We start from the raw sequence: 7238 nt of genomic DNA on the forward strand, positions 1-7238 counted from the left end.
GAACTTCTACTCTTGGTATCTACGAAGATGGTGAGTATAGAGAAATTGTGTTAATGTAAAGGGTGTCCCTAATCCAGAAACACGGGGACTTGGTAGGTACCATTTAACATTTTATCTTTGAATCTAAAAGATTTCATATAGCATTACTACAATTTTTTTTGGAAGGCCACTGACTTTATTGATTTAAAAAACTTTATATGGACAGTGACTGTTTCGCCAAAAGAGAAACCAAACGTCATTAAACAGACCAGGGGTGAGAGTAGGGGCCAGAAATCCACTCAGAAAAGCTGATTATTAACCTGAAACTGGCAGGGGAAAGAGAAGGGAGATGCATGCAAGAGTGAGAATTCCAAAAAAGTTGAAATGGTGAGGGGAAAGAACTCCCCCAAAGACCAAGAGGACATCGGTGGTGAGTAGATAGCAATCATTTCCTTTGTAGAGGACAAGGGAGTAGCCCCCACTCAGCTGCAAACTCTGAAGACTCAAGGCTGGTGTTAGGGATTGGGGGCTCCCAGAGAGCATCACAAGAAGGCGTCACACCACTCTCGAAGGCACCCAAAGCAATTCCGGGACTGCTTGGCATTGGCGCAACATGTGTCCTTTAGCCATTCCCGGAAGAGGTCTTCATCTTCCTTTAACACCAGAAACTGGCCAAGGACCACATAAGCCTTGTCAAAGCCCCTTTCCTCCAGCTTCTTGCCCAGGACTTCACCAATCCAGGCCAGGCTCTCCAATGGCTTTTCCTCCAAGGGCTATGCCACGAAGTCTCGTGTTTCTGAGAGGTTGTCATCTTGATGAGGATTAATCGGCGCAGGCCGGAGCTTGGACACCAGCTCCCTGCACCTCCAGGTCCATGCCTGGGCTCCTATTGTGCCCTGCCATCCCCCGCATTACTACAGTTTCATAAGTCAATTTTGATGGAAAGAGAATGCTAAGAAATATTTTACAGTTAACATTCTACTGGCTCAGGCTTCCAAAGGTGCCCAGGCCCCAATGAGGCTCCAGAGTAGAGGCCTCTGTCTGATGAAATGAGGACAGAAGAACTGGTGTGACCTCTGGGCAGTTGTTGGCGTTGGGCTGTTGTCCTGCTGTGCTATTTGTACAAATAAACCTGAGACAGGAAAAACAAAAACAAAAATGACATTCCATCCATCTAGGTTTGTGAGTAAAAGGGTATGTTTTTTGCACCTTTACTTTTTCCCATTTTGTTAAATTTATTGGGATAACATTGGTTAATATGATGATATGGATTCAGGTGTGGATTTCTAATTTACACCTTTAAAGAGACTAGGAGATACAATTACTAAAATGGCTTGTTTGCTGTTATAGGCATGGTGTTGTTTGTTTCTCCTTTTTTTTAAAAAAAGTATCAACTACCTTAACAAAATTCACAAACCTCTTCAATCAATACTTAAAATAAAATAAAAAATTAAAAATTCCCCTATTATCAGAGCAGTCTGATAATACCACAATAGCTTTACCCTAATCCTCTTGTCTTCTCCCCTTCCTCTCCCCTTCTCCCTCCCCCCCAGCTCTCCTTCCTGTCTCCCTGTCTTTCTTCTTCTCTTCCTATTATCAGCTTTCTTAAAAAGAACACAGGATATACACTGAGTGGCCAGATTATTATGACTACTCCATCAGTACTTCATTGGGCCACCTTTTGCCTTCAATACTGTGGCGATTCTTCTTGGCATTGACTCCATGAGATGTTGAAAGGTGATACGAGGAATCTGACACCATGCCCGATGAATAGCACTGTCCAGTTCTGTGAAATGTGATGGTTGTGGAACCAGTTGCCTGATGGCTCTTTTAACTTCATCCTACAGATGCTCAATTGGATTGAGATCTGGTGATTGTGGGGGCCACCTAAGCAAGGTAAAGTCTCCCTCATGTTCTTGAAACCACTCCTGCACAATACGAGCACCGTGGCATGGTGCATTGTCTTGTTGGAAGAAGCCATCTTCATTGGGATATGCCATCAACATGATAGGATGAACTTGATCAGCAACGATACTTAGGTATGTTGTGCTATTCAGATGTTGTTCCACATGAATTAAAGGGCACAAATCATGCCAGGAAAACATGCCCCAAACCATAACACTGCCCCCACCATCTGCATGATGCAACTGGAAACGTGATTCATCGGACCACATGACTTTTTTCCAATGCTTGACGTCGAATCCTTGTGTTCCTGTGTGAATTGGAGACATTTTATCTTGGTAACTGCAGACAGCAAAGGTGTTTGAACAGGCCTTCGGCTTCCATATCCCATACGATGCAGTGTATGGTGAACAGTGCATTCAGAGATCATTTGAGAGGATCCCTGATTAAGATTTGCAGTAATTTGATGCACTGTTGCCCTTCTGTTGTCTTGTACCAGTCTTGCCACTCTCGGTTCTGCCTTAACCTTGACTAGTCGCTGACAGCCACAATTCACATGTTCAGACCCAGATTTTCGGCTGACAGTCCAGTCTTTAAACACTTTAACAACAGCTGCTCTTGAACATTTAACGAATTCAGCTGTTTTGCTGAAGCTCGCTCCATGGCTCTGAGCGCCAACAATCATCCCACGCTCAAAGGCTGTTCAATTGTGTTGTTTACCCATATCTTCAGAAAAAAAATCACTTCTACTGTCGTGGTAAACAATCTCCTTCCCTACTTATAATGGTCTGGCCCTCTAGCAACTTCAGCGCGAAATTATAGCTAATTTGCCTACAAATGTCAGGTGGTCATAATAATCTGGCCACTCAGGGTAGAATACAAGACAATGTTTTATTTCCCATTGTTTTCTTCTTGAAACTATTGTCTCTTTTCTCTGAGAATATTTAAAAGGCCTGGTGCACGAATTTGTGCACGGGTGGGGTCCGGCCGGCCCTGCCCCTGATCGGGGTCAGGGGGGCTGACCAGGGGCAGGGCTGGCTGGAGGAAGGGGCCACAGGCAGTTGGCCAGTCAGCCCCACCCCCTGGTCGAACTCCCAGTTGAGCTCCTGGTTGAACTCCCAGTAGAGGGGACAATTTGCATATTAGCCTTTTATTACATAGGATGATAGATACTTTGTTTGCCTTTTTGTTTAAAGCGATAGTCTTAAGCTTTAAAAGCACTGACATTTTTATTATTCTATTACATATATTCTCCTGTCTCAAAATAAAGAAATAAATTTTAAAAATATACATTTCTACAATGAATAATATAGTTTGATCAATTATTAGAATAAGGTGTTATTAATTAATTACTTCTTCCTTGGTTTATTGGTATGTAAAGAGGTGAGAATAGGCACTGGGTCAAGCTAGGGAAATAAGGCTAAACTATAAAACCTTAAGCCAAGAATAAAAGGTGTTAAATGCTACATTCCACAGACAGCATAACTCCTGAACAAATTTAAAAAGGACCAAAAAAATCACATTCTGATGAATAAATTGGAATAGCATCAATAGAAATGTGGAATGTTATCTGGACCTAGATTGATGAAATGGTGTCAAAAGGGTTTAGGGGAGGCTGGATGTCAAAATGGGGATGTTGATTTCAGGTAGATTGTATGGCCTGGGCATGTTTAAATTTTAGGTCCTAAGCTATATTGCAAATAACCATGCTGCCCCTCTCCATCCCTACCTTCCAAGACCCTTACATGGACAGAAGTGATCACATGTGATTTGGACATTAAGCCAACAGATTTTATTGGTCACTTACTATGTTCCTGGCACTCTTCTGTGTATTAGGAGTACAGTAAGTCCCCACTTAATGTCAATAGGTTCTGTAACATTAAATGACATATAATGAAGCCAATTTTAGTGTAGACTAATTGATATAAACATGAAGTTTCTACAGCATTTTATGAATGTTATAACAAAACAATGTTGAACATCATAATTCAATGACCTGAAAAAAAATAGACAAAAACCTCCCTTTCCCACCCCCATCTCAATCCATTTGAGACTGGAACAGCTCTCCATAAAAATCTATACCTTAAATGCCAGAAAATATTCTGAAACACCACCACTGTGTGTCACATGAGATGACCAGTGTCATGGACCATCATAATATTCATTTGTGATCCTAAAGCTTAACTTAGCTTTTCTTCACCCTATGTAGTTTGGCATTTAGACTGGGAATTGGCCTGCCACTTTTCAGTAATGCTACCACTAAGCTTCCAGCCTGCCTCACCTGTTACAATTTAATAAGAAAAATTAATGACAAGCAGGTGTTATACATAGTAATGTTAGGAGAATTTAACGCTTTTAGTTCTAATCAAGACATTTTTCACCCAGCTGAAGATAAGAGAAGTTATTTTTAAAGGGTTCTGAATCAATGAGAAAATATGTGCTGAGAAATAAATCCCCCCCAAAATAACCTCACTACCCCTGAGGGAAACATTTCTAAATGTTCCCACAATTCAATATGCTATTCTTTTAGAATAGTGTGAATAATAAAATGATAGATTCTAGTTGGTATGAAGATGAGTGGAACTTCTTTATACATTATTTATTTTATGCATTTATTTAATGAACATTCTTTGAGCACATTATATAAAAATAATTGTTGTGAACAGTAATGCTTGGAGTCCTTGCAGTCAACATAAATAATGTCTAGTTGAGTAAATAATTTATAGACCCAAGTAAAGTTAGATTATAAATCCAATTAAGCAAGATTAAATAACAAAGTCTGATGAAGTTGCCACTCTTGATCTGAAATGTGTGACCTTGGGAAAGTTAATTAATCTTCATGGTTAAGGAAATAAGTGTTACAATCATAGATTTAAACAAAACAGTTATGAGTTTGGGATTGTGATATTTGTTTTCTCTTAATTGTACCTCACGCTGGCTATTCCAAAATGAAAGATCATTTTCCTTTTTTATGCTTTCTTTTCTCCTTCACTTGCTTCCACGTTATGCTTGTTGTGTGCAGAACAAATGCAGGGAGTTCTATTATTCATCTGGTGTGGCATTCTCTGTGCCAGCATCCAATTTTCTTGCTACTACTATCATGATACCCAATGATTGTGCATGAACTCTTTAGCCTTCTTTGTAACAGACAACCCAAACAACAGATTCAGAACCTGGTGCTCTATTTCCAACCCACTACATTAAAAAAAAAAAAAAAAACACCTCACAATGATGGAAATCTAGGAATGGGGAGATTGAATACATTATGTAGGCCAAGGTTATCTCTAGAGCAGAACACTCTCTTATTGTCCTCTCCCATTTCCTTCCCATACTCAGGTTTCTTGTAATAGTGTCAGTATTGAAACTATGGGTTCAATCCATTGAGTAAATTCTTATGTTCATACTCAATGGATTTCCCTTCAAATATTGCTTTGACACAGAGTGGATAAGAAATTGATTCACAACTTTTATAACTCTGTGCTTCAGTTCCTCAGCTTTTTTAGACTTCAGTTTTATCTATAACTGGCTGGATTAGAGGTGCCAAAAAAAGAATGAATCCGTATCAAGTCTTTCCCCCTCTGCAATATTGAAATAATCTGACAAACACTTTTATTTGCTCTTCCCCATAACACACAATGTCTCCATAGATGCCCAAGTCAACTATATTCCCTGCCTCCTCTGTGACTAGATATCAACAAAAGATGTATTTTTTCACAGGTGAAATGTGAAAAGAAGTGAAGTGTGCTGTGAAACTACTGCTTACAAGGTACTAGCCCTGGATACGCTGTTTCTTTTTCCTTCCCATTTGCCTGGGGATAAATGCAAATGGCTGGGATGATCTTGGAAATCATATGTAGAAGATGAGTTTTAGAGTTTCAAACCTGTAGTCCAGGGACTAGCATACATAGTTGGTTGTACATGAGAATCACTTATCAAATTTTTGCCAACAAAGAAGTAACAATTTTCTACCTATGGTGGCTACTTGATATGGGGAGATTATATGGAAGGAAATCATTTCAAGCAAACAGAACAAAGAGACAACAATTTCTTCAGTTGTTAAATTTGCCTCTCCTAGGTCTCTTGCTCTCACTTTTGTCTAAGCAGCCAGAGGAATCCCTTAAAATGATAAATCAGATCATGTCACTCAAAGATCTTCAATGTCTTTCCATTTTAATCAGAGTAAAAGCTAAAGCTTTTACATGTCTTACAAGGTACCATACACTATGGTCCCTCTGAGCTCAACACCTACTTCTCTTTCCTTTGCTCACTCAGTTTCTTGTCTACAGGCCTCTTTGCTCTTCATGGAACATGTCACATACTCTCCATCTAAGGGCCATTACACATATTCTGTCTAGAATACTATTTTCCAAATAGCCAACTGATAAATTTCCTCATTTCTTTTGAGTATTTCCCTGTCACCTTTTCAATCAGGTATATTCAGGCCATCCTACTTAAAATTGTAATGTTTTTCATCCCTTACCACCCTCAAATTGCTTTTGTGGCTCTATTTCATTTGAGAATAATTACATGATTACAAACCATATAATTTACTTATTTATGGGGTTTATTTGTTTTCTTTATTGATTAAGACAGTACATATGTATCCTTATCCCCCCATTGTCGCCACCCCCCCCCCCAATAGTGCCCTCATTCCCCTAGTGTCTGAGTGCATTGGTTATGCTTATATGCATGCATACAGTCCTGCCGGAAACCGATCATTGTCTCACTAATAGAAAGATGTGTACAGGAAACCCGGAAGGCTGGTCATCAACCTTAATTGCTCTGAAAGGTCAGAGCTAATCACTCATTGTTTAGTTGAAACATTGTTAGCTGAAGCAGCCTCCACCTGTTTGTCTTATGTAAATTTCTGTTATTGGACTTTCCTACCTAAAGGCTATGGGTGTATCCCATAGTCTTAATATAAAGGGATAGCAAGGCCAGAGCGGGGTGTAGTCCTCTCTTGGGCTCCTACCTGGCCCCCAATATTCCCAAATTAATACTTTTCTAAGTTTCTTTCATTTGTGTGTGGCCTTCTCCAGAACCCGAACCCTGAACCTGAACCTAACCCTGAACCATGCGGGACGTGAAAGGGGTTCCCACATCTGGTACCTGAATGCAGGATGTCTGGAGGAGATGATATTTTTCGCCTAGAGCGAAGGAGGAAAAATATACCGAGAAAAGGTGTGGAAAAATTCACTGAGAAAAAGGTGAGGGAAATTCACTGCACGCAAAGCCCATGATCAAGCTGCAGAGTTGTGATCTGTAAGTAGGGTGGGAATGTCTTTTTCAGCCAGGCTAATGGGGAAGAATTGGGTTATAAATATAAAGTAAATTTTATTATAAACTTTTGGTTTGCA

General features: G+C 39.9%; 1 pseudogene across 1 annotated transcript; it reads right to left on the minus strand.

The window, feature by feature from the left end:
* Nucleotides 1-340: 340 nt before the first annotated feature.
* Nucleotides 341-790, minus strand: LOC307097396 (barrier-to-autointegration factor-like; annotated as a pseudogene). Its single transcript has one exon. The product of its transcript is annotated as a barrier-to-autointegration factor-like (transcript).
* Nucleotides 791-7238: the final 6448 nt, after the last annotated feature.

Source organism: Cnephaeus nilssonii (assembly GCF_951640355.1).
Source record: "Cnephaeus nilssonii genome assembly, chromosome: 3".
Taxonomy (NCBI): Eukaryota; Metazoa; Chordata; class Mammalia; order Chiroptera; family Vespertilionidae; genus Cnephaeus; species Cnephaeus nilssonii.